The sequence below is a fragment of the Lissotriton helveticus genome, chromosome 5_1 (assembly GCF_964261635.1).
Source record: "Lissotriton helveticus chromosome 5_1, aLisHel1.1, whole genome shotgun sequence".
In the NCBI taxonomy this organism is placed as follows: domain Eukaryota; kingdom Metazoa; phylum Chordata; class Amphibia; order Caudata; family Salamandridae; genus Lissotriton; species Lissotriton helveticus.
Genome location: NC_136065.1, coordinates 1,210,814,155 through 1,210,841,368, shown reverse-complemented (window position 1 = coordinate 1,210,841,368; position 27,214 = coordinate 1,210,814,155). Strand labels below are relative to the sequence as shown.

Below are 27,214 nucleotides of genomic sequence, written 5' to 3'. Positions count from 1 at the left end.
CTCATTTCATAAAAATGTACAAAAATCAAATCTATTCACGGTACATGAAAATCCATCAATGATCACCACTCTTTGTTTAGACAATTAAATCATCTTCATTCTTCCTGTTTTTTTTTTAAGTTTTAGATAGCCTAGCAAGTAAATCTGTCCAACATTTCCTCACATTGCACAATAAGATGCCCCACTCTAACTTACCTAGAAAGAGGCACATTTCCTCCCAGCAACCAGTACTAGCCCTTGAATTAACACCATTTTCGATGTTTTGATATCAATTAGGGCTCAGGATACTTACATAGCTTCTCTTAAACTTAACCATCCTTTCTCACATTCTTTTTCCGTAGGATGTAACTGGCGTGCTTTGTCAGGCCATGTCACATATTCACGGACTCGTATACACAAGGTAATTAACTGCTTTATTTTCCCGTAACAAGGCATCCTGGATTGGCCCTTCTGGAAATCTGAAATCACATTTAACCTCTTCGCCGTGGCGCGAATTCGGCCGTGGCGCGGGTGGGGCTAGGGGGTTGGTGTGGCGCTCACTTACTCATGACGGGGCCGTCATGAGTTACAGGCGGCGTGTGCTCATGACGGCGTGGAGCCGTCATGACCCCGCAGGCTCACTAATTCGCCCGCCCAGGCGGGGAATTAGTGTCGCGCAGGCAGAGCGGCAGTTGATGACGGCTCCACGCTGTCATGAGCACACGACGCCCGTGGCTCATGACGGCACGAAGCCCTCATGAGCATGGAAATGGTTAAGAAACCAATGGGCAGAGGATGGCCCAGCAGTAAAAGGTGCCTCGTTAATCTCCTTAAGCAATTTACTAGTCTCTAGTTTTTCTAAGCAAAAAAACATCCGAAGATATAATGAAAAGCTGAGCTATACATCCTGGTAACAGCCAGTTCACAATGTTCAGAGGCTAACAAGGTAGAGTTCCATGAGGTGAGTTCCATGAGGCTCAAATAGTCTTTAAGGTTTTTCCCTCAATTTTTCCCAATTTTATTTTTACTTAGTTTTGCTACCTACCATCTAGGCTGAAAAACACAAGTAAAAATGCTGATGATATCACAGTGAACAGTGAGGAGCCTCGAAAAAAGAGTTTTGAATAATTGAAGTGTTTCATGCATTTCCATAATGACTTCAGAACAAAAGAAATCAACGTTTTAGGAACTTGAAACGATTAACCACTTCCACTTTGCCAACCCCTAAATTGTAAATTTCAGTTGCTCAGGATTCTAAAATCCACAAAGTCGGGAAGGGACATGGGTCTTTTTCATTCAACATGTTTAAAAAAGAATTTCCTGACTTAAAAAACTAAAAAATATTGAAGATTGAAAATCGGTTAGCATTTTGCAAGCAAAATTAGAAATATAAATTTTACAAGCCAGCTGTCACTTAACTTTCCTGTTAGGTATTTTCTGTAATATCAGCAAGTCTCTCCACTAGTGACTATTAGTAATTAAGCATTTTACAAACTCACTCTTAATAATAATTAAAAGGGGTCCCAAATATCTACCTATCTTTTGAAATTGCTATTTTGCAGAGTCAAAGACCAGATCAAGATTGAGAGGGATGACAGAGATAATTCTATCATTTGGACTGATATGTTCATGAAGGGAGCTTAAAGGAGAGTTAAATGACTACAGAATGCAAATCAGAACGCGGTTTTGTCTAAGCTATGGAACTTAATAGATTGGACTGGCCAATTCGTAAGGCATTAGACCAGTGCTTCCCAAATTGTATAGAACCACAACCCACTTTTTAGCAGCCACATTTTTGCGACATTCCTAGCTTTAATGGACATGAGGAAGGTGATTTTTTTTAACTTTATTTTGGTTTTGACATATATCATAACAGTACATATCTATGAATTTCACAGTGAATTAGAATACGATTTCAGTAGTCCCCTACGACAAATGACCCATTACAACATATCAGATGGAGCAATACAATTGAATTACAAAACACTGATAGAGGTTGATCAAAGTAAGGAACGTGGTAGCATGTTTGGAATGTTCAAGGGTTACAATACATACAGAAGAAAAAAGAAGCAACCCATGCACCTTTGTGAATAATTATTCAAGTGTCTTCCAGCGATACGGGAGGTGGCTCTTTGGCACCTTGTGAGAGTAGACATCCCTGAAGGGGCCCCCATATATCTTTGGGTTTGGAGGCATGTTGTAATAACTCTGCATATGTGGTAGTCTGCTCCTGACAAAGTAGGCCTGCCAACCATTCCTTAAATTTCGGGGCTCGACACCTCCCCCACCTGCAGGTCCCCCGTTCGTTTAGCTAATAGTAGCAATATGTCTAGAAATGTCCTGTGTGTGTTGGGTATCCGTGCCGTGTACCCCAGTAACGTGAGTAGTAGATCTCTCTCCAGAACACTATCAGTCATTTCATTGAGGCAGGTGAATTTTTTAATGTAACTAAAGCATTGTGTGGTGGTACAGTCATTTACAGATAGCATGTTTTCCGTTGAATTGCCACTACATTTGCACAAACGTACAGTTTTACTTATAAAACTATATTGTGCACAAATGATAATGTGAAAATCGGGTTTCAGTGAATATTTATCCTTTGCACATTTCCAATAAAAAGCGTCCTGATTTGTTTTGATATTATTACAATCTTTGCTTACATCACACTTCAGAATTACAAAAAAAATCTTAATTTTTGGTTTCGGAGCTGCTGAATGCATACAGTTCATTTACAAGTGTTTACATTTTAATGAATGTTACAATAATGGCATCCTTCAAGCCTTTCCTTTCTCACACTGCACTACAGTAAGATTGTCACATAATTCACTTTACTTTCTCTGACTACAAAGTGGGAGGCGTTTGTAAACACCAATCTCCACGTTAAACAAGGCTTAAACAAGCACTGGCAAAGCCAATAGGTCTTGCCTATACTAGAACTATTGGTTTTGACAATGTGTTTTAGCCATCATGTACACCAGTGTGGCTGCTGTTCAACACGGATAAAGTTAGTGGGGTGGGGTAGAGTGAAGTGGGGTAGAGTGGGGTGGATTGGGGTGGACTCAACTGGGGTGGAGTTGTGTAGATTAGAAGGTGGAGTTGGGTAGATTAGAGTGGTAGGTCGGAGTGTGGCAGATTGAATTTGGGTAAACTGCGGTAGAGTGGGGTAGAATGGAGTGGAGTAGAGGGGAGTGGAGTAGAGGGGAGTGGAGTAGAGGGGAGTGAAGTAGAGGGGAGTGAAGTAGAGGGGAGTGAAGTAGAGGGGAGTGAAGTAGAGGGGAGTGAAGTAGAGGGGAGTGAAGTAGAGGGGAGTGGAGTAGAGGGGAGTGGAGTAGAGGGGTGGATTGGGGCAGAGTGGGGTGGATTGGGGCAGAGTGGGGTGGATTGGGGCAGAGTGGGGTGGATTGGGGCAGAGTGGGGTGGATTGGGGCAGAGTGGGGTGGATTGGGGCAGAGTGGGGTGGATTGGGGCAGAGTGGGGTGGATTGGGGCAGAGTGGGGTGGATTGGGGCAGAGTGGGGTGGATTGGGGCAGAGTGGGGTGGATTGGGGCAGAGTGGGGTGGATTGGGGCAGAGTGGGGTGGATTGGGGCAGAGTGGGGTGGATTGGGGCAGAGTGGGGTGGATTGGGGCAGAGTGGGGTGGATTGGGGCAGAGTGGGGTGGATTGGGGCAGAGTGGGGTGGATTGGGGCAGAGTGGGGTGGATTGGGGCAGAGTGGGGTGGATTGGGACAGAGTGGGGTGGTTTGGGGCAGAGTTGGATAAATAAATGGGGTAGATTGGGTGAATCATAGTAGGATAGAATTGAAAAGAGTTGGGGTAGATTGGGGGACTAAGGTAGATTGGAGTGGCGTGGAGTAGATTGGAGTGGGATGGGGTGGATTGGAGCGGGTACATCAGGGTAGACTGGGGCAGATTCAGATAGAATGGGGGTAGATTGGGGTACACTGGAGCACATTGGAGTGAGGTAGATTTAATTGAGGTAGACTGGGTGTGAGGGTTTTGAACCCTCACTGGGCGCGGACGTTGACCAACCCAACATGGCCGCCGGTAGAGAGGAATCTGGAAGTGCGGGTGTCGGTCTAGTCTTCAACGGAAGTCCTGGGGAGGAGAACACTAAAAAGCGCAATGAGCAGGGAGAATGGCGTTCAGGTGCGGGGAAGCGAGACGGCGAAAGAGACGCAGACCAACTTGAACTGGAGGAGCACCGAGTAGTTCATATCGGGTAGGAAGAGGACGACGTCGAATGTGTTCAGGAGGATTCAACGCGGGAGGTGCACACCAGCGGACCAGGCCCCACATCAGGAAACCGCTCAAGGAGCACTGCGCCCGGGACCGCTGTTGTCCCCCACGGCGAGGAAGCTGGGTCTCGCTGCACCACGGCCCAGGAGGGTCATGGGAGCAGGCAAGTACAACCTGCACGCTCAGGGCAAATATGGGGGCTGTGGGCTAGAATAACGGGGCACTAGGAGCACCATTGTTTCCCAACCACGTTAGGCACAACCACGCTAGGGACTTGGTGACGGTGCACGTTTTTCCCATCCCTATTCTTGACATATGCCAAAAGAGAACTGGTAGCCTGAGCCTTGTTTTTTTTTTTTTATTTCTTTTTGGGTCCAAGCACACTGGCCGAAGAGAGGAAGCCGGGGAAGAGAGAAAGGAGGAAGCTTACAGTGGAAGGGCCCTACAATTACTACATCACCAAGAACAAAGTGACTGCATGATAATTCTACCCTGAACTTAATAAAAAGTGTAGAACCTGCTAATACCGCCTGGGACTGACTAATTTAGAAAAGATGGGGGGGGGGGGATGTTCGACAACTGCTGAGGCTACCGCGACCACACTGGGGTGAAGTGGAGTAGATTCGGGTAGAGTGGGGTAGAGGGGTACACTGACTTGGAGTAGACAAGTGGGGTAGATCGGGGTAGACTGGTGTAGGATTTATTGGGGTAGACTGGTGTGAAGTGAGGTAGCTTGGTGAAGATTGGACTACATTGAATTGGGGTAGAGCAGTGTGGGGTAGATTGGAGTGGAGTGTGGTAGATTAAATTGGAGTGGGATAGATTGGAGTGGGATAGAATGGGTGGATTATGGTAGGGTAGATTGGAGTGGATTGGGGTAGAGTGGAGTGGGGTAGACTGGAGTGAGAAAGGAGTGGCGTAGTTTGGACTGGGGCAGACTGTAGTAGAGTGGAGTAGGGTAGACCAGGAGTGGATTGAAGCGGAGTTGGATAGAGTGGTGTGGCGTAGATTGGAGTGGACTAGATTGGGGTGGATTGAAGTGGGACAGATTCAATGGGACAGATTGGAATTGGGTCATTTTGGGGAGGAGGGGAGGGTAGATTGGAGTGAGATAGATTGGGGTAGAGTGGATTACACTGGAATGGAGTGGTGTTGGGTAGATGTGGGTAGCATGTGGTAGACAGGAGTGAAGGGGAGTGGGATAGATTGGGTAGAGTAGAATGGAGTGTCTTAGGTTGGAGTGGAGTGGGATAGATTTGAGTGGAGTTGAGATTGGAGTGGAGTTAGATGGGGAAAAAGTGGAGTGGGGTGGCTTGCAGTGGAGCAGATTAGGGTGGGTAGTTTGGGTGGATAGACTGGAGTGGGGTAGTGTGGAGTGCAGTAGATTGGGGTGTGGTAGAGTAGATTGGGGTGGAGTGGGTCAGACTAGAGTGGAGTGTGGTAGACTGGAGTAGGGTACATTGGATGAAGTGGAGTGGGGCAGAGTGTTGGGGTAGTTTGGGTTGATCAGAGAGTGGTATATTGGAGTGGGGTAGACTTGAGTGGTGCAGACTGGAGAGGTGTGGACTGGAGTGAAGAGGGTGGAGTAGGGTAGATTAGGGTGGAGAGGAGTAGGATAGATTGCAGTGGAGTTTGCAAGGGAGTAGGGTAAACTGGAATGGAGTAGAGTTGAGTCTGGTAACTCAACATAACTGCATGTTGCTACCTTACGATTGGTGAAGCAGGCCTCAACAACTGAGCAGGAATCATTAAGGTCAGACATAATTGAAAAGGCATGCAACACTGCACCCATTTGAGTTGGAGTGGAGAGAAAAGCACACAACTAGGCGGAGGATGTACGGTCATTTTGGAAACAAGTAAGCCATTCCAGTAAAGTTTGCACCCTCCGGTGATGCACCGAACTGTGTACAAGGTCAAGTATTCCACCATATCAAAGGCAGTCCAGAGATTTAATAGAGAAACAGGACTAATGTTCATTGATTGACAGTGTCAACAATGCTGTCAGCCATATCCAGTAATTGTTTCCAAGCAGCCAGAACCCACAATATGGAGGGGAAGTTAATCAGCAAAAAATCAAAGCACAAGGGGCAAGAAGCCAGCCATCACCCTGGTACTCCCAGTGCAAAGAATTTCAGCTCTCTAAGTAAAATAGTATTTTGATTGGAGAAGCATTCCCCACCGACTTGAAAAACACGCTGGCCATGAGTGGCACATTTAGAGGGCAATTGGATCATTCAACCATCAGTAGAGCCAGTAAACACTCAGTGTTGGGCAGGAAGTAAAAAGTTGGTGAAGCAACACAGCTTGAGGTAGGAAAGGCTTGGGGAAGGAGGAAAGTGAACACACTCATCAAATGCATTTGGGCTAATATCACCTTGATATAAGCCATAACTATCATATTTTGACAATACGGCCACTGTCCATGTGTAATGTCCTCCAAATGACTGGAATTGTAAATGGTTAAACACGATAGAAGGGTTTGCTTGGATTGCCAGTGCTAAAACTAAATATTCTTGGCAATATACTGATTCAGTATAATAAAACTGAGCAATGGGAACATGCGCTACCGTACTGCAACACCACAGGCTATGAAAAATGTAACAGCCCATGTGTGATGTGGAGAGCCGGGCTTTGCAAAGCTTCCTGCAAACTTTGATGTTTGTGGAAGAAAAATGTTGATTTACCGTGTAGCTTTTGGAAGGATGGAGTAGAAAACCTACCAGTCATGGAATAGTGACCTCATTCACACCGGTCGGTAGAGGAAAGAATGATTTAAGGATATTCGGATGAAACGGTCTAACAACAACACAAGTTGTTCCTAGGAAGCCAGAGAAATCTCTATGTCCTCCAAAGACGTACTATGAGCTCACTCCTTCCAACATGTCCTCTGGCGGTGAGGTACTCTGTGTTGAGGGCTAAACATCTGGCATTTCTGGGTTCGAATTAAAAACCGATGTGTTCTCTGCCAGGGTTCATGGAATATTTCTTATACCACTGACACACGGTCTTGCATTGACGTGGCTTCACACTCACCTGAGATGCATGAATAAAGAAACACGCCTATTCCTTCTGCCTCACAGTATGGAATCAAGAAAAAGCTAGCATGTCTGCATGATCATTCACCTCACATGCTGGGCTTTGAATGCCTGTAAAGCCGTCTATCTGGTCACCAAGCTCCAGATATCAGGGGGATGCAGAGGGCTGTAGAGCAGACAACAGCTTAAACTGGAGCTCATTCGGTTTTGCCAATACTTAATTTTCAAAAGCAAATGAAATTATGCCAGAGGCAAAAACTCAGAAATTCACAACAGCACCCTCCACCGCAACGCACAATAACTCCACCATGCCTCCTGACTATAACAAAGACAGTTCCATTCTGCAGTCCACAACAGTCCCACCCCAGCCCTGGTCCTATTAAGCCTGGATTCAAAGATGATCTCCTCAAAAAACGACAGTTAAGAACACTGAAACAAGGATTTTCAATGCAATAGGTCTCCCATTTACGCGAATTTAAGCAATTGACATTGTAAATGACAATGGGTTTTATTTATGTTTTAAAAACCAAAACATAAATAAAAGGCATTGTCATTTACAATGCCAATAGCGCAAACTTGCGTAAATGCGAGAACTATTGAATTGCAAATGCAAGGCATCACGGACAATGGGAGGGCGGGTGGGGGAGACGGGGAGAGAGAAGGCACGGACAACGGGCGGGGGAGTAAACTAGGCACAAGAATGGGAGGGAGGGTGGGGGGATAAGGAAGGCACCAATGCACGTCGTGCCTGCAGTTAGAGAAACTGAATAAAGAAAATAGTGCTCACAGTCTAAATAACAGGTACTGTGTTACAAGTACAACCAAAGTAAAGGGGCCAGTCGCCATGGGAGGTGACAAATGAAGAGGAGGCAGTAATAAGGAGGGACTAACAAGCCTATTTTCGAATTAGAAACCAGCATTTAGGACAGACAATGACACAAGCAAATGATAAATATGGACGGAGAGTAGGCGGGACTTCTATTTGTTACTCCACCACAACAAGTCTTGCAGAGCTTTGCATGCGCGCTGACTCTAGGCTCAACCTAAAAAAATGGACAGCAGATACATGATTTACTAACCGGTCCAAAGTAAAGAAAGCAGGAGCTAAATGAAAACAGTTAATAAAGAATTGTTAAGGCTATTTATGGAATGGAAGCAAATATCAAAATCCAACAACCCAGCCAGAGAATTGTTCAAATGCATCCACGAAAATACTACAGATGCAACAACCAAGCAAACATTCTCACCAGCAGCAGAAAAATGCAACAGGATACTAACATAATTCATGGAAAAGATTCATAAAATCAGGTAAAGTATAACTACAAGAATTTCACAGAACATGACCATTTTGCCCAGAGCGCTCATCTACTAAAGATACTCCCCAAAAAAAAAAACAACAACAACAAATACAGCAACCATAAAGCAGGCCAAACTGAAAACTGGGCAGATAAATATTAAAAAAGACAAAATGTGGACCCCATAAATTACAAGCCAGTAACCAATTTAATGTGGGTAAGAAAATTCATTGAGAAATGGGTGGTCCTTCAACTCAACTATCCACAAATAATACGGGCGAGAGATAATGAATCCTATCCTTTAGTCCTCATCTTCATTAATTGAAAATAACACAAACGAAAAATAGGTTCAATTTTATGCAATTAAAGTTCAATTACATTCCCTCAACACAACTTTTATTGGGGGATAGGTTTCTGGGAAGAGCAAGGCCCTCACCCACAATTTATGGCAATTTATGGCATGCTTTCTCATCGGGCTACCCTCACATTCCCCTGTAAAAGGTCAGGTGGGCTCTACCAGAGGTTTTTTGGGAGCAAGGGTGTTTTGGAGTGAAGAGAAATTGTCTTCTCGGGAACCAGCGAGCAGATCATAAAATGCGATTAGACTCTTCAAAATACAAAGCAAGTTGATTTCTTTAAAATCTGTAATGTACTCAAGCTGAATAGATTATATTGTTGCATTTAGTATATTGCTGCATTTCAAATGAAAAGTATATGAACATGCCATAGAAAGACTCAAGAATTCACCTCTTCCCCCAAATATTATTAACAACTATTTTTTTAAGTCTCACAAAGAGCCTTGTACCAATACTTCAAACAATACCGTGGGTCTGCCCTCTACTCGTGAGTTTATAGCTTGCATGTCTATTTCAATTCACTCCGCCTGATTTGGTGGCTTTCCTTCCCATTCTTGAGTTTGTTCCGCTTCTGATGGTGAGGACCTATGTTTCTTTTTGTAAGTTTATCTTGCATTTCACCTCTTCCACTCCAAGGGAGTGCATGGTCCTAGCTCTTTGTCCTCTCTGTTCCCCCCGCTTTCTCTTCCTGATCTGCCACCAGGCCCTGCACAATATTTCTTTCTCTCACACTCTATGACCGTACCCCTCTATATACGTCTTTGTGATTCGAGGCCATATAGTAGTGCTCTCCCACTCCTTCCTGTTTCCCATATGCCCAGGCTTTACACTGGAGCCTGGACACTAAAAATATACTCTCTCTCTCTAACCGCAAGTATTGACTTTACTAATGCTTATTTGCCACAAACACATTGGCAATGGTAATAGCACTGGCAGGTCATCTGGAATTTTCTATCATTTATGTGGCATCCCGATGCATTGTGACACCACGTAGGAATAAAACAATAACAAAATATAGAAAACATAATTTCAAATAGCCACCTTGTGCCACTATTGCCGTTGCCAATGCTTACACAGCGAACAAGCATTGGAAAGCCAATGCAATGAGCGGCACCTCGCTATTCTGTAAGAATGAGAAAAGAAAATTGAGCAAGCAAGAGCATTTGGCTTTGACAATCCAATGCTAGTTTATATAGTGCTTCATACCACGCAAAAAAGTAGATGTTACCATTTGATAATTTAGGATGCTTAATTTAATTACCTTGGTAGGTTGAGTCTGCTTAACTGGGATTCAAACTCATGCCTTTCAGCTCGCTACATTTGTCAGTGGCAAGCAGTCAACTCACTGAGCATTCTGATATTGATAGTCATGAGTGAAGAAAGAGGAAATTCAGTTGTCACGTGCACTGCCTATATAGACGTTGTTGTACATGGCACGACACGATAGTCTATTAAGCCTTATACAACTGAAGGTTTCTAATTGTATAATATATGCCTTGAATTTAATAAATTAATGGTATTCCCCAATATGACAGGAAGAGAATATAAGGCAGAGTGAAGACAATTGGTTTGCTTAGTGTCACACAACTTGGGGAAATGGGGAGTTTGGGATTTGAGCACAGGTTTCCCAAGCCTTAAATTGTGCAACAGGACAGTATCTTCTACTTCCACCAGTTTAGTATAAAACAACGATGAGCTGACTTGCAAACTAATTATATAACAAGTTTGAGCGTAAAAGCAATCGTGTAGAAAATACTAGTAAGGCGAATGATTAGAAGAACATAGGTCATATAGATACCTATTCTGCTATAATTCTTTGGACTGGGGTGCCTGAAATTCTGCTTTAATACTATGAATAGGGCACCCAAATACGTAAGTTTATTCAATTGATTTTCCTCATCATTCATAATATGGGATAAACCGTTCAATGTCAGGTCCCGGCCCATGCCTCTTTGTGCTATATGGCCATAGAGAGTCCTGCTCATCGGCGGCCCAAGCACCAGGAACCATCTGTGGCCGCAGATATTACTCACGCCAATGGGCTAATAGTATAAGGGCCTAAGTGGCCCTAGTAGTAACAAGCATCCATGGCCCCAGGCAGAAAGAGGCACCAGAGGCTACAGGCAGTACAGACATCAGTGGCAGGGTCTGGTGGTTCAGTGAACTAATGTATTCACTACAGAGATCTGTGTTTGACCTCTTGGTTACAGGTTCGAATCCTGGCAGCCCACTCAGCCATTCATCTTTCTATGGCTGATAAAATGAGCGCCAGTGAGTTAAGTAACAATAAACGTCCATTAACTGTCAATAGTGCCAAGAGACTTTTCAGAAGTGAGCGTGTACAGTCACAAATGTACCTGTGTCATCAGCTGCAAAATATTAGACAAATGTAGTTCCAACATAGCTAAATGCTCAAAACAGGGCGTGGCCAAGATGGCGGCGGAGTAGGACTTGTCTTCGGTCCCTCCGGCGCCACAAATTTATTAGCTTTGTTTAGCCCCTTCTTTTGCGCCCATACACAAGTGAAATTGTGCCTGGGGGACCCCGGGGGCTGTGTGGCGGTGTACGGCACCCTTCTTCTGTCGTGAGCACGGAGTGCGGAGGAGAGGCGCTGCGAGGCCTAAACGGGAGCCGAGCTGGGGGCATCGCTGGCCGCCAGTACAGAGTGACGGAGGAGAGGAGCAGCCTGCCCCGAGGCTCGGCAGCGGCGGAGGTGCGGGAGGCCGTAGCTGGGAGCCTCGCGGCAAGGGACGGCGACTGAGCTGACGCGGCTCCGAGACGGGAGCTTTCTGAAGGTGCCTGGACCTCTTGATATCCCGCAGCGGCCTGAGAGCTTGGTAGCCGCCCACTGCGGCCTGCAACTTTAACGGGCGGAGAGAGTGCGGAGGTCGGTGGGAGGCCCGTGCAGGGTGGCATTCACCGGCGCGCCTTAGCAATCTGCCGGGAACCGCTGAGGGCGTGAGAAGGGAGGAGCGGCCTGGGGGGTGAGTGGCAGTACCCCGGCCCTAGCGGCCTTTGGAGAGCGGGGAGCTGAGCAGATCTACAGGGCTCAGACAGAGGAGCGGAGAACAGCGGGCTGTTGACTCAGGGCTGCTGCGGTGGGTGAGATCCCTGCTTTGCGGGCGAGTGCTTCCGCGCAGCTTTGCCCCCCTGCCTGCGACGGTGAAGGTGAGGAGCGCGTGAGTGGCCCTGAGGGGTTGCATTCTCTCGGTCCGCCTTTCGGCGGACGGGGAGGCCTGTGGGAGAGTGCGTCTGAGAGAAGGTCTGTGGAGTGACGCTTTCCTGGTCCCGGGGGGGCTGGCTATTAACAGGCCCGGAGACCTAGCTTGCCGAGGCGGCTGCTTGGTGTCCCCGACCTCCGCTGCTGCCTGAGCGTGAGTTTCTACTCGACCCGCGTTTCGGCGGGAAATGCGCACCTGACCGCTGTGAGGCCTGCTACCCCCCACCCCACAGTGGCGTGCTGCGGGGCATATTGGGCAACCGTGGGGCCTAGAGCTGCTTCCTGGTACCTGGGCCCGACCGGTCTTGGAAGTGGGGCTGTAGAGGTGCTTGGCTACCATAGTGTGGATTGGTCTGCTTGGTGAGCCGTTGGTTGGCGCGTTGGGCACCCTAAAGCATACAGTGGTGCAGTAGGAGGCAAGTCTGTGCTCGCGTTGTGCGCCACAGGTGGAGCTAGAATGGCGACGACCAGACCTAAGAAAGACAAGCCCCCAAAGGACAATACTCAGAAATCCTCTCCACAATCTACGTCACCGGTTGCTACGAAAGCCCCACGTCAGGATGATAATGATGTTCCAGCTACCAAAGCATTCATGCTAGAGTTGTTCGCGGCTATTAAGGAAGGTATAACGGAATTACGTTCCAAATTAGACTCGGATATGAGAGAACTGCGACGGGATGTGGACAACGTAGGGGAGCGAGTTGCAACATTATAGAGGAGCACGATTTGGGAACGGCAGAGGATATTCATAGGCTGCAACAGGACGTGCTCCGTCTCACGGAACAGAATTTAGATCTCCAGTCTCATGCTGAAGACCTGGAAAACAGGTCTCGGCGCAATAACATTCGCATTCGAGCGGTCCCGTGGAAGGGGGGAGGGGTGGACTTGAGAGAATATGTGGAGGCCCTCTTTAAGCACGTTTTGAATGAGGGAGACTTGCAGGAGATCAAAATGGACCGTGTGCATCGAGTGGGCTTACCGAGGGGGCCCAAGTCCCCTCCGCCGGACATTCTTGTCTGTGTACACGACTTTCAACAAAGAGAGAATTCTGAGACGGGCCCGCAACCTTGTTCGTCTCCAGTTCAGGGGTCATCACCCAGTATTGTACCAGGACTTAGCAGCCTCCACATTGCTCAAGCGGAGGGACTTTAAGCCTATCACTACCTACCTGAGGGAACAGGGGGTCCCCTACTCCTGGGGGCACCCGTTCAGGCTTATCTTCAAGTGGCAGTCCAAACTGGTACATATTCGATCCTTGGATGCAGCTCGCGACCTCCTGGACTTGGAAAGACCTACTACCCCGTCAGAGACTGGCGCCTCACCTGATAGGCATCGACGACGCTTAGCTGAATGGCAGAGGGTGGGTTGCCGGGCGCCAGCACTGAAGCCGGACCTGTTGTTGAGCCTGAAAGAGAGAGGTGACGCGGTGGCCTCTGTGGCCTTGGTGACGGACGCTCCGGGCGATGCCTGAGGCTCCCATCCTTTAGCTGGGCCTTTAGGGACTTGGCTTGGCGCCGGGGGGTCCGGAAGAGGACCATCTACGTCACCTGTGAGTGTCTTTGCCGAAGGGAATGTCCTGTATCAGGAACCGAGTATGGGGTTGGTGGATGCAGTTTCCCCTTGCCATTAGAGCCTGTTTGACAGACTGTTGTCTATCTCTAATCTTAGTGTTGCTAAGTTCTAAGTCTTTTTGGTTTGCCTTTTGTTGGGGGCTGGGGGGGAGGGGGTGGAGAGGGTGGGGGGTGGGTAGGGGGACTCCGCATCAGCTACTGGGGGGCTTTTGGAGGCGGGAGGGGTTTGTCCTTCTCCCATGGGAGCGGATGGAGAGCGACTAGACTGTGATGACTAGAGAGTTGAAAGTGGTGAGCCTGAATGTGCGTGGGTTAAATAGTCCGGTGAAGAGAGCTGCGATTCTGTCCCTTCTGGAAAATGCAGGTAGTGATGTGTGTCTATTACAAGAAACCCACCTCCTCGCAAGAGATGTCCGTCGCATGCAGGACAAGTGTTATCCGTTGCAGCTATGGTCCTCAGGTCCTAACGAAAAGAATGGAGTGGCGATATTGTTTCATAGTCGTATGCGTTGCAAAGTGCTAGCCCAGGTGGTGGACCTCAGGGGGCGATTCCTGGCAGTACGGGTTCAATGGGGTGTGGCGACCTTTACGATAGGATCCATGTATGCGCCGAACGCCCAGCAACAGTCCTTTCTGCGCGCTGCTTTGGCCCAGGTTCTGGCGTCTCCAGACGCGATGATACTGGTGGGGGGGGGGACTTTAACCTTGTGATGGAGGGGGGATAGATAGGTCAGAGCAGCGCTCACACCAAACTGGCCCCTGGTCACAGGAAGGGAGACGTTGGTTAGCTGAGGGAGGGTTGCACGATGTGTGGCGAATTCAACATCCACAGGAACGTGATTTTACATACTACTCCGCGGCGCACAAGACGTACGCGCGTCTTGACCATTTTTTAGCTACATCAGCCTTCATGTCTCACCTTTCTGATGCTGACGTCACTCCACGCTCTCTTTCTGACCACGCACTTATATCGGTAAGGTATTGTTAGTAGGTGATCGTCAGCCGGCTGGCGGCTTAGAGACACCATGCTACATTCGGAGGCCATGGTGACGAAGATTCGAGACACTATTACCCACTACCTCACGGAAAATTGTGTGGGGGATACTGCACTGGCATCAATATGGAGGCCCTGAAGTTGGTGGTTAGAGGGGACTTCATTGCGCTTGCGGCCACATATGCGAAGCTGCATAGGGAGAAACGCGAGGAACTGGAGGGGGAGGTTCGCGGTTTGGAGGCGATCCACAAGAGAACAGGGGCCCTGAGGGTGTGGAGGGAACTAGAGACTAAGAGGCGCATGCTAAAGCACCTGGACCTAGATAGAGCGGAAAATGCCTTGTTGCGACTGCGGCATAAATTCTATCTTTGCGGGGATAAAGGGGGCAAGATGCTCGCACACAGGTTGCGGGCACAGGTGCAGACCGGCGCAATCTCTGCACTCAAAGACAGCCAGGCAAATCTCCACTCCACTGACTCTGCCATTCTTGATACCTTTCGACGTTTATATCAATCACTATACACGAGGGAGGGTACTACGCATGAACACATAACACAATACCTCGCTACGTTGCGCATCGTACCCTTGCACCCTGACTCAGTAGAAGTGCTGGATGCGGAGATCCGTATCGATGAGGTTATATTGGCCATCTCCAGGCTCAAAGTGGCTAAGTCGCCGGGCCCGGATTGGTTTTCTGCTATTTTCTACAAAACATTTTGCAGAGAGCGGGCTCCATTTTTGACCCGTCTCTTCAATTCCTTTCTGGATACGGGGGAGGTCGCTCCGTCCATGACTGAAGCGGCCATAATGGTTATTCTCAAACCGGGGAAAGAACCAACGGACTGTGGCTCTTACAGACCGATTTCACTTCTTAACATCGATGCTAAATTAATTGCGGGAGTTTTGGTGGCGAGGCTTAGTCCTTTAGTGGACGGAGTGATTGAACCTGACCAGGCAGGGTTTATACCAACTAGGCAGGGGGCTGATAACACCAAGAGGCTGCTTCATCTGATAGACCTAGTTCACCAATCTAAGGCCCAGGCTTTCCTCCTGTCTATAGATGCGGAGAAAGCCTTCGACCGTGTGGACTGGGACTACATGTTTGAGGTGCTGAGGGCCTTTGGCATTGGCGGCAAATTTTTACGCTGGGTGCAGTGTTTATATGCGGCACCCAAGGCGGTGGTGAGGGTGAATGGTTGTAGATCTGCCCCTTTTCCCATTGCTCGAGGCACGCGGCAAGGATGTCCCCTCTCCCCGCTGCTCTTCGCGCTCTATATGGAGCCCTTTGCCCAGCGCGTTCGTGCCCACGCCACTATCTCTGGTATCTGTTTTGGGGCTGATGTCCACAAAGTCAGTATGTATGCGGATGATGTCATTCTAGCGCTGACTGACCCTCACCCTTCCCTACGGTGCTTATCTACTGAGCTCCTTGCCTTTCGTGACGCGGCGGGATTTAAGGTAAATTTTGCTAAGTCGCAAATCCTTAACATCTCGGTGCCCGCCTCCGATGTCGTAGACCTGCAGAAGGACTTTGCCTTTCAGTGGGTGCATTCTGATATTACCTATCTGGGAGTGCGATTAGCTCCGACCCTCGCCAAAACGCTTTCTCTAAACTATTCCGCGCTGGTTGAGCAAGTGGCTAAGTCCCTCTCCGATTGGTCTCGTCTTAAATTGGCATGGTTTGGCCGACTAGCGGCTATTAAAATGACGGTGCTTCCCCGTATACTTTATCTCTTTCACATGTTGCCCCTGACACCACCGCCGGGCATGTTGAGATGGCTACAGGGTTACCTTAATAAATTCTTATGGGACAATAAGAGACCCCGCTTTGCGTTCGCGGTAACCACATCTCCGAAAGCAGCGGGCGAACTCGGCTTTCCCCTCCTATCTGCGTACTTCTATGCGTCTTGTCTTAGGTATGTGGTGGAATGGGATAGGCCTATGTCCAGCAAACATTGGCTGTTTATGGATCCGACGGTGGACGGCTGCAACATTTGGAGGGAGCTTTGGCTACCGTGCGATAATGCAGAGCGTGGGGGTTGTACTCCTCCCCGGTGACGTCCCCGATGTTGCGAGCATGGGATCAGCTGGCGCTCCGCAAGGGTTGGACCTCCTTTTCCTCGCCAATGACGCCAATAGTAGATAACCCTGACTTCCCCCCTGGCTGCTCTTCCACCGTCTTTCATCGCTGGCGGGAGACGGGTTGTAAGCGTGTGGGCATGCTTTTTGACTTAGGACTGATCCCGTTCTCGACACTGCGAACGGACTACTTCCCGCTGGGTCCAGAGGATGAGTTTCCTCATGCGCAGGTAGCGCACTGGATAACTCGGCCGGCTAATGTGGCCCTCATGTCGAGACCGCTGACGACCTTCGAACGTTGGCTGGTCTGTAAGAAGGACGATCGCAGCCTTATTTCAGAGCTCTACGCCATGATTACGCGCAGTACCCGAAAGCAGCGTACAAAGGCGCAGATACGATGGGAGACGGAATTAGGGCGCCCCTTATCGACCAAGGAATGGGAACATGTGTTCTATCGGGCTCATCACACGACCTCTAACACAACAGGCACTGAATTGGCCTACAAAACAGCGACCTATTGGTACTACACCCCAGCGCGCGTGAAAGCTTGGGACAAAGCGAAGTCGGGCCTCTGTTGGAGAGGCTGTGGGATGTCTGGCACCCTGGTTCATCTCCTATGGCGGTGTCCTAAGCTGGAACGCTACTGGGCAACAGTCCTTGACGAGCTTGATGCTGCTTTTCAGATTACACTGCCCCGCCTGCCAGAACACACACTGCTAGGGCTTCCCCACCCTAAATTTTTTCCCTTGCGCTCCCTTAGGGGCAAACAAATAGCTTTGACTCTACTGGCGGCGCAACAAGTACTCTTAGCACAATGGGGTTCCCCGGCACTGCCTGACGTAAGGGACTGGTTTCGGCGATTGTGGCATGCACTAGCTATGGAGCGCCTTTCCTTGAGTATTGTTGGGAAAGGCTCTGAATACGCTGCTCTCTGGGCGCCGTTCTTGCACTTATTATCTAAAGAATTGCGGGAAGTGACATGCCCCAAATACCTACAGATTCTCCAACTTATTCCCTTGGAACCTGTTGGGGCCACCCCGCGCACCTGAAGACCTTCTGGTGGTGACGAGCAGAGAAAGTCTGGCACATAGGGGACAAGTGTCGCCTGGCTGAGCTGATGCAGAGGGGGGTGGGTGTGGGGAGGGGGGAGGGGGGATCAAGGAGGGGTAGGGGTAAGGGGGGGGTTTCGTTCTTCCTTTTGTCTGTTTCTTGTCTCCCTTATAAGCAGTTTCTAGGCTACCGGCGGGATAGTGGTGATTCTTCATGTGTGCGGGGTCGGCCTCCGGGATGTAGACCAAGTTGCTGTGTTCACTTATGATGTGCATCCGCCCTGCCGGTGAGTTGATGTAGGCAGCTGGGCTGTGTTCTAAGATACTTTAACCGCATAATAATAATAAAAATGTTTGATTCTAAATGCTCAAAACACCGGATGCTCAAGCCTCTTCCAATGCTGTCTCAATGTTACCTATTTTGACCTATGTTATTTACCAGTATGTTTTAAATGCTAAGTTTGTGAAATTAATTTCACTCCTTTAGCCCCAGACGAGGACCTTCTTACAAAAACTTGGTTTTCAAAAAGATCCAGTTTTACCACCACTACTGACGCATTGGGGAAGAACTGGTAAAACTGCATATAAAATGTCCTTTATTTTCAACCTCGTTTTGACCAAAGTTACTCATCTAATGTGCAGCGGCGGCTCCTCTGCTAAGGCAGAGGAGAGTCGCCCCACTGCTTTTCAGAAGTGCAAAAAAGGAAAAATAAAATGATAACACAAAGTTATTGACATTTTATTTTTCAGTGCGAGCCAGGTTAGGGCAGAGCAGGCTGGGCTGTCATAGCAGGAGAAGGTGGATATATGTGCACTTAAGTGTGTATGACTGACTGTTTGGCCGAACGTCTTGGGCTGGCCAAACAGTAATGCGCATTTAGCATGTTCTCCACCTGGCCGTATCGCACAACCTGGGTGGAGAACATGCACAGGCTCCCACTCCATGTCTGAGCGCCAAATCAGGCCATTCAGACCAATCACGGCGCTGCTGTTATGCTGGTGACAGCGGCATTGTGATTGCTTTAGGGGAGCCTGTGTGCACCCTGCTTTGGGGACTCATGAGGAGAAGTGGAGGAGAGATGGCGGCCGTGCAGAAGTAAGTGTTATATATTTTTTTCACCCTGCCACCGTTTCGTAGCAGCCGCCACTGCTTAATGGGCTACAAAGTGCACCATTTCCCTTAACATTTCTTAAAATCATATAAAGAAAGTAACTACTAGTACAGGTCCTAGCTGCTCAAAAAAGAATAATGCTACCTTAAAAGGAAGAAAGTCCAAGCCTCCATGCAGAGTTAAATGTTAGCCCAGATAATTTAGTCACAGTCCAATCAGTTGAGACTTCCTAGCCAACTGCAGATCAGCTACTCTTTTGCAAAACAGATCACCTGGTCAGAGCCTAGAGTCTGCGGGGCAAAACCATGCAAAATCCCTCACTTGCCACAAGAATGTAATGCCCAGTAAAAGGCTACAGGGAACTGCTAGGGCAGTGAAGGCTGTCCGTTCAAGAAAAGGCGGATGAAGAACTAAATAGGATTTCCAATTCTTCATTGTTTTATGGCATTATATGTTATTTTCTATTGTGAAGATGTTGATGTTGACTCTCCTATTAACTGCACACGTTTCTCTAGCTACAGGAGTACCAGTGGTGATTCTCTGTGAGTGTCTATTTTTCTTTTCTGTTGGATTACAGTTGCATGACAGATCAAAATATTAGTCTTGTCTGCTTCCAGAATTGTGGGGTGTCAGAAGAGCAAACGCTGTGCAATAACTCACGTGTCCCTTTGTGGTGATCTCCCAAAGCATCCTTAGTTCCACGTTATCCTTCGAAATAAATGCTATCTTCAAATCTCTTTCCACCATTTACATCCCTGTGTTCCCTACTTCTTACACAAACATACCGACCAAGTTACATTGGGTTCATCCTTTTCCAGGTCCGCCAACCTCACATGTGACGTTCCTCAGGGCTCTGTGTTCTGTCCAATGTTAATTAACACATACATGACTTCTCTTACCAAGATTCTTAATTCCTAGAAGATAAAATATCTCGTAGATGGGTGGCCCCCAACTTTACCTCACGTTTTAGTACAAATCCTGCAACTTACCAAAGCAATGATTTGTTTCAACAGGACCAGTGTATCCTGCTTATAAACATATAAACACTAGAATGATGCCCTGTAAACTGGCACAATGTGGAAGAGAAGGTAAAGCATTTCTTCATTTCCTGTCCCATGATTCTTTCTTCTAGTATGGAAGTAATAATATTCCTATCGGAGCTGAAACGCCATTGTGTCTTAACTAACACATTGCCAGCGCTAATAGGTTTGGCATTTGTATATATAGCATTTGTGAGCATGTACTGTGTGCGAATGTCTAACTTGTTAACTTTGGCAAGCCTTGCCCGGCAGCACTGAAGAAGCAGCACATACAAATGCATCAAATAGCAAGCACTGGCGTAGTCAATAAGTCTCGCCTTTGGGACCTTATAAGTATTTAGCAATGCAGCACATTATACTAGGTGCTACAACATCTATTATTCTTTAACCCGGAAGCTTAGTACTTAGAGCAGCGCTGCTAGGCGCTGAGATGTGGCAGGCATTCAATGGCGTGCACTTAGAAAGTGGTTGCATAGGTTTCGAACTCATGGTAGTTTTCTGTTCAAAAGCTGTCCCTCCAGAGTCTGCATGGTAGTGGTATAGCCAGCAACCATTAATTAGATGTGCTGGTGATCAAAGTGCATGCCCCAAATTATGTGTATCATTGTGTGTCTGTTTAAGATTAGGGCTTGCCTTTTACATGGTGAGACAAGTGCTACTTCGGGTGTACTTTACAAGGTAGTGTAGATTTCAGAAGCCAGTCATGGTGACTTGTGCAGGGATGTGTTGCAGCGAGTGCAGTGCCGTTCATCGTATGGCTATGAGAACAGTGCCTCACCTGTGGTGTAGACGGCAGCCAGGGAGCACAGAACAGTGCTATTGTTATTCTCTGGTATGCAGGCAGTGAGCGACCACTGTACGCAAACAAGTTAGTTACTTGATAATATTCCAAAAATGGAAGTGAGGCCAGAACACCTGTGAACAATGCATACACACCAAACAACACTATTCCCAGCATGCGGTTATCAGTTTAAAAGACACCCGCTCATTTTCAGGAAGTCCAGTGTACGGAGTACTACTCTACCCTGGATAGGCCGTGAATTTAGAAGAGACCCATAATGTGGGAATCGCTACTCGCCAACATGGGATTCCTGCTTTTCGGGCACACCTATGCTTCCGCCTAATTTTAAAAAATACACAGGAAAAGAAATAGACGGTGAATGGCGTGCATAGGGACGCATCAGAACCGGCTGATGGGAAATGTAGTTCCTCATGATAGCATCAGCCACAAGTTTTCAAATGCCCACATGCTTCTTATGGGTATTCAAGATCCAAATTTCTCGCTGAGCACTCCTAAATGAAATATCCTTATATCAGAGTTCAATCATCAGTAATAGTAGATACAAGTCCATTGCAAGTCCTTCAAGTCAGACATCAGAGAGGAGGAGCTTGGCGGGCATCCGAGATGGCCGCTTGAGCACAGCGCTCCCCGGACCCCCGCCGCTCCCGACATAATATCCTGCATGAATCCTGATTTTTTGCGAGGATTTGTATAGAGGACGTTGGGCTGATCTACCTGGACCCTTTCAGAAACTGATTTTGGCACCGGGTGCCTGAGATATGGCGAATTGAACTTTTGGGCTCCGCCCTCGAGGTGCGCCCGGGACTGGGTGAGGTTCGGTGGCCGTCTTGGAGTTGAACAACAACGGCAGGGGGATTGCCCTTGTGGGTCCCCTTCTTAAGTTTCGGTTTCGATTCTGCCTCAGACTGGGACATTGGTGAGAGGGTCGGGCCAGAGCTGGTGCCAGGACACGCGTCGGCGGTTGAGCCTTTGGTTGGACTATTCTCCTAATTTGCTGCCTCTATCCTGGTGGTACCCCTCTTGCAGACCTTTGGTCCCGGGGCCTCCATTTCTGGGGCCCGGTCCGTTGACCCTGGTGAATCTCCTTGTGACGCATCTACAAAATGGCGGGCAGAGGGGACCGAGAGACGCGCAAGACGAAGACACCTCTGCGCGGAGATCCGGTCCAATCTAATGTTATGGATCGTTATACCCACTCTAAGGGGTCCCCCGGAGCCGCCCTGCCCGGTCCTACTGCGTCTGCCCACGTCTTGGATGCGTCGACGGAGCCCTCCTTGCAGGACATCATGGGCGCCATTTCTGGCATGAGGGAATCCATAGGCCAACAGTACGAAACCTTGGCCCTCAAACTTGACACTGTGGCGATTGAGGTAACTCTAATTCGAGCCGATCTCTCCAAGACGAACGAAAAGGTGAAGTCGTTGGATATCAAATCATCCAGCCTCACGACGGACGTCTCTGAGATACAGACGGAGGTTGGCAATCTCCGTAGGGTGAACGATTTCATGACCCGGCGCTTGGAGGATTTTGAGAACAGGGCACGTCGCTGTAATGTTCGCGTGGTTGGTGTGCCGGAGAACCCTGAACCCCACTCGGTTGATCTCCTGGTTGAAGACCTGATCCAGAACCACCTTTCTCCATCTGGCCTTACTAAATTTTTCGCTGTGGAGCGCGCACATCGTGTCCCGGGGGGCCAGGGTAAACCAGGCGCCCCGCCGAGACCTATTGTCGCGAAGCTTTTCCATTATAGAGATCGGGACGCTATCCTGCAGGCTTCGCGGGTGAAGGGCCCGGTGGCCTTTGAGAATGCCACGGTGAACTTTTATCCGGACTTTTCCCAACAGGTCCAGAAGCAGCGGATGGGATTTCGTGGTGCTAAGAAACGTCTCAGGGACTTGGGGATGCGTTACGCTATGCTCTTTCCGACCCGGCTGCGGGTCGAGTATAATGACCGAACTTTCTTCTTTGATCGGCCGGATGCTGTGAATGACTGGCTAGACTCCCTGCCTAGCCGACCCCCTGAGACTGAGTCAGATGCCCACCCGGGCGGTGCTGAAGGTGGTGTGGAGAGCTGAACATTTCGTCTATGCCTGGTGCCTTGTTTTGAATGATTACTCCTGGGGTGTATGCCTATGTTCCTCTATTACTTATGTGTTTGCTGTATGTTCTTCTTCTCGTCGTTGATCTGATCGGGGGGCGGGTGGGACAGAGCCTTTCCTCCTCCGGGGTCTTGTGTAGAACAGGGGTTCTTGGGCAACAGGCACACTGCAGGTTGGGGTGGCTCTTTAGCTTTTTGCAGGGGTGCAGGGTGGGGGGTGTTCTCTTGTTATTTTGGGGGAGGGTGGTTGGGAAGTTCGTTGTTTGTGTGTTTTGTTTACAAGGCGACCTTATCCTGTATCTGAACATGTTTCTGTGGTCATGCTCATCGGTGGGGGGTTTTGGCTTTGTCGGGTGGGATGGGGGGTAGGGGGTTGAGATTTGTTTCGTGGAACGTTAACGGTCTGGGTGATCGTATAAAACGGAGTGTGGTGCTGAAATGTATACGACGTTTATCTCCTGACATTGTTTTCCTACAGGAGACTCATTTGATAGGCAATGTTTGTCATGCAATGAATAGGTGGGGCTATCGCCTCGTAGCGCATTCGGGGTTTACCTCCGGTTCTAGGGGTGTGGGTATCCTTGTTCGGGCTTCCCTCCCCCTGGCTATTGATGAGGTGATTCAGGATGACCTGGGGCGGTATACTGTCCTTCTGGGTAGATATGAGGGCCGTGCCCTCTCCTTATTCAATGTTTATGTGCCTCCCGGCTTGCAGACTTCTACCTTTTCAGATTTGGGCCGAGTCTTGCTGGACCTCCCTGATAGTACTCTCTTTCTGGCTGGTGATTTTAATTCGGTGTTCTCCGGTCTCCACGATCGCCACCCCCCTAGGGATACTCCTGCGGCTCAGCAGTGGTTGGGTGGATTTTTGGATACCTTTGGCTTGGTGGATTGCTGGAGGCTTTTGCATCCTACTCAGCTTCAGTACACCTTTCATTCTGGGGCCCATGGGAGTCTGTCTAGGCTGGATTATTTCCTTATGCCGGCGGCTCAGTCGCCAGCGGTGCGTGAGATTGTGCACCTGCCCAGGGGTATCTCTGACCACTCTCCGCTCTGGCTTCGTTTTGAGGTTGGTGTGGAGGCAGTGGGCCGGGTGGCTCCTATCAATCCGTGGTACCTTACCTCCCCGGAGACTCGCAGCCTTTTGCTTAAGTCTTTGGACGCGTATTTTCTAGATAACGAGGGGTCGGTTTCCTCGGCTGTGTCCCCATGGGAGGCCTTTAAGACGGTGATTCGTGGGCAGGCCCTCTCCCTTATTGTTGATGCTAAGAGGGCGAGGAACAGAGAGGTGGTGGATCTTGAGGGGGAGATTTCGGCATTGGAGGATGCTTTGGAATCGGGTGTCACGTCTGAGAAACTCCATGCCCTGGGTCTTAAACAATTTGCCTATAAGTCCATGGTCACGGATGCGGCTAAAGTGATGTTTCGAGAGCAACAGGGACGTTTGTATGACGTGGGTGACAAAGCGGGTAAATTGTTGGCATGGCTGGATAAGAAGGAGAGAGCTAATCGTGTGGTGCCCGTGATTCAGTCTGCGAGTGGTGAGAGTGTGACGGACCCGATTGGTATAGTTGACCGCTTTGCTGAGTACTTCCGTGTGGTGTATACCCCTGTGTCTGTGAGGGATGTGGCTGACTCTCGCCTTCTTTTGCGTGATATAGCCCTGCCCGGTGTTTCCGATTTAGACCGTGTGGCTTTGGACTCCCCCTTTACTGTTGATGAGATAGCTACTGCCATCCGTTCACTCCGTTCGGGCAAAGCATTGGGCCCGAACGGGTTGCCGATTGAACTGTACAAGTTGCGTCCCGACAGGGTGGCTCCTTATCTTCGTGCCATGTTTCTGGAGTCCCGGGATCGGGGGATTCTCCCTTATGATCAGCGACTGGCCACGATAGTTGTCATCCCCAAGGATGGTAAACCACGAGATCTTTGTTCCTCCTATAGGCCCATATCCCTGCTAAATGTTGAACCCAAGGTGTTGGCGAAACTCCTGGCGTCCCGTCTCCTGACGGTCATTAGTGGCCTGGTCCATCCGGATCAATCCGGATTTATCCCGCATCGCAATACGGCTCTGAACCTACGTCGTCTCCACGGCGCGATTGCGAGGGCGGGGCTTCTGACGGAGCCGGCCATTTTGGCATCGTTGGATGCCTCCATGGCTTTCGACACGGTGGAGTGGCCTTATCTCTGGGCGGTTCTTGAGAAATTTGGTTTCGGGCCTGAGTTTATTGGTTGGATCAAGTTACTATACACGGAACCTCTGGCACAAGTAGTGGTGAATGGTAGGGTTTCGGCTCCTTTCACCCTTGGTAGAGGTACACGTCAGGGATGCCCCTTGTCTCCGTTGCTGTTTGCACTCGCCCTGGAACCGTTGGCTGCTTGGCTTCGGTGGGAACCTTCGCTCAAGGGGATTCGCTGGTCTCCGGACTTTGAGGACCGCGTCTCGCTTTACGCGGACGATATTCTTTTATATCTCACCTCCCCGCGTAAATCTCTGTCTGTCTTATTTGACGTTCTTGCGTCCTTTGGTGCCAACTCAGGTCTTGTTATTAACTGGGCCAAGTCCTGTGTGTATGTTCTTTCGGGTGTACTGCCCCCATTGCCGAGCAGACTTCCTATCCAGGTGGTCCAGTCTGGCTTCAAATACTTAGGGATTTTTATCACGTTGGACTCGTCGCTCCGCTTTGAGCGTAATCTCCTCCCCCCGTTGCTTAGATTGCGATTGGATGTGGCCCGTTGGCGTAAGCTTCCTTTGTCTCCTCTGGGAAGGGCGGCCCTGTTTAAAATGATGTCCTTACCGCGGTTCCTTTACGCGCTGCAGAACTCCTATGACGCTATCCCCAAGACCTATTTCCGAGAGGTCGAGAGTCTTCAAAGGCAATTGATTTGGGATGGGCGTCCGCGTATTGCACTCGCGAAACTCACCATCCCTTGGTATGATGGGGGCATGGCGCTCCCAGATATCAAGCGATATTACTGGGCTTCCCAGTTGGCGGCTATTAATCACGTTATGTTTTCACCGGGTCGGAATCCTGCATTCGAGATGGATAGACTCCAGCTTCCGGGCGGGGACTTTAATAGAGCGCTTTATTCTCGCTCGGCCGGGCGCCATCTTGTGGGCCCGTCCAGGACTGCAGTGACTGTGTGGCGAGCCGCGAATGTGAGTTTGGGATGGGAGGATCGCCTAACGCTGGCGACGCCGCTTTATGCCTCGGAACGTTTGGGCTGTCTCTGGTCTACCAAGGGTTTCGACCGCTGGGATATGATTGGGATTTGTAAGGTGGGTGATATGTGCTCGAGGGGTAGTGTGAAGTCCTTCCAAGCCCTCCAGGCGGAATATGGTTTGAATGGTAGGGAATTCTTTCGTTATCTGCAGGTCCGGCACGCCCTCGCCTCGGTTTTTGCTCCTGGTGAGGCCCCGCCTGAGTCTTCCCCCCTCGAAGACCGTGTCCTTGATGGGCATCTTCCTGATAGCACTATTTCCCTGATCTATAAAAAGCTGATTAATAATCGGGCGGACTTATTGGTCCGACTTCGGGAGGCTTGGGTCGGCGATGGGTTGGAACTGGACGACGAGGATTGGCAATCGGCACTCTCTTCTCCCAAAGAGGTTGCCATTCCGGCCCGTCTCCGTTTGGTTCAACTTAAGATCCTTCATCGAGTGTATGTCACGGGTCCGCGTCTGGTGGCGATGGGCTTTTCATTGGATGGGTTATGTAAGCGTGGTTGTGGGTTGAGTGCTACCTTTTTACATATTCTTTGGGAGTGCCCGGCTGTGGCGGCTTACTGGACTGCTGTGCTTGAGGTAATGACTGCTGTGACTGGTGTGGCCCTGCAGCCGGAGCCTCGACGATGTCTGCTGAATGTGTGGGAACCCACTGACTACTCTGTGGCCCAGACCAGATGGGCTACCCTGGGTTACATGATCGCGAAACGGGATGTTGCGCAACTCTGGGGCGCCTCCAGGCCCCCTGAGGTCTCGAAGTGGGAGGACAACATGGACTGGTCCATGTTTCGTGAGAAGACTGTTTATGTGGCCAGGGGCAGACCCAGGGCGTGGACGAAGATTTGGGGTCAGTGGAATGAATATCGTGGGGATATCTGTACTCCTCCCCCTGTGGGCACTGCCGAGGTTGTCCTGTCTCCCTAGGCGGGCGTTCCCGGAACCCTTTCATGCTCTTTTTGTTGCATTTCCGGTTCTCCCCTCTGCTCCCCTCCCCCCCCCGACCTCGTTGGAGCCTCTGGGCTCTGAGTATGTTCTCCTGGTCTTAGACCATCCCCTCCGTCCTTTGGGCTGACCTTCTTTACCGTGCATTCGCCTTTTTAGTGTTTGTTTTTCTTTATATA

At 49.2% G+C, this 27,214-nt stretch overlaps 1 protein-coding gene across 3 annotated transcripts in view; it reads right to left on the bottom strand.

Moving 5' to 3' along the window:
• The window catches only part of GRK5 (G protein-coupled receptor kinase 5), a 648,325-nt gene that overhangs the window by 388,030 nt on the left and 233,081 nt on the right, over nt 1-27,214 (bottom strand). The window lies entirely within an intron of this gene.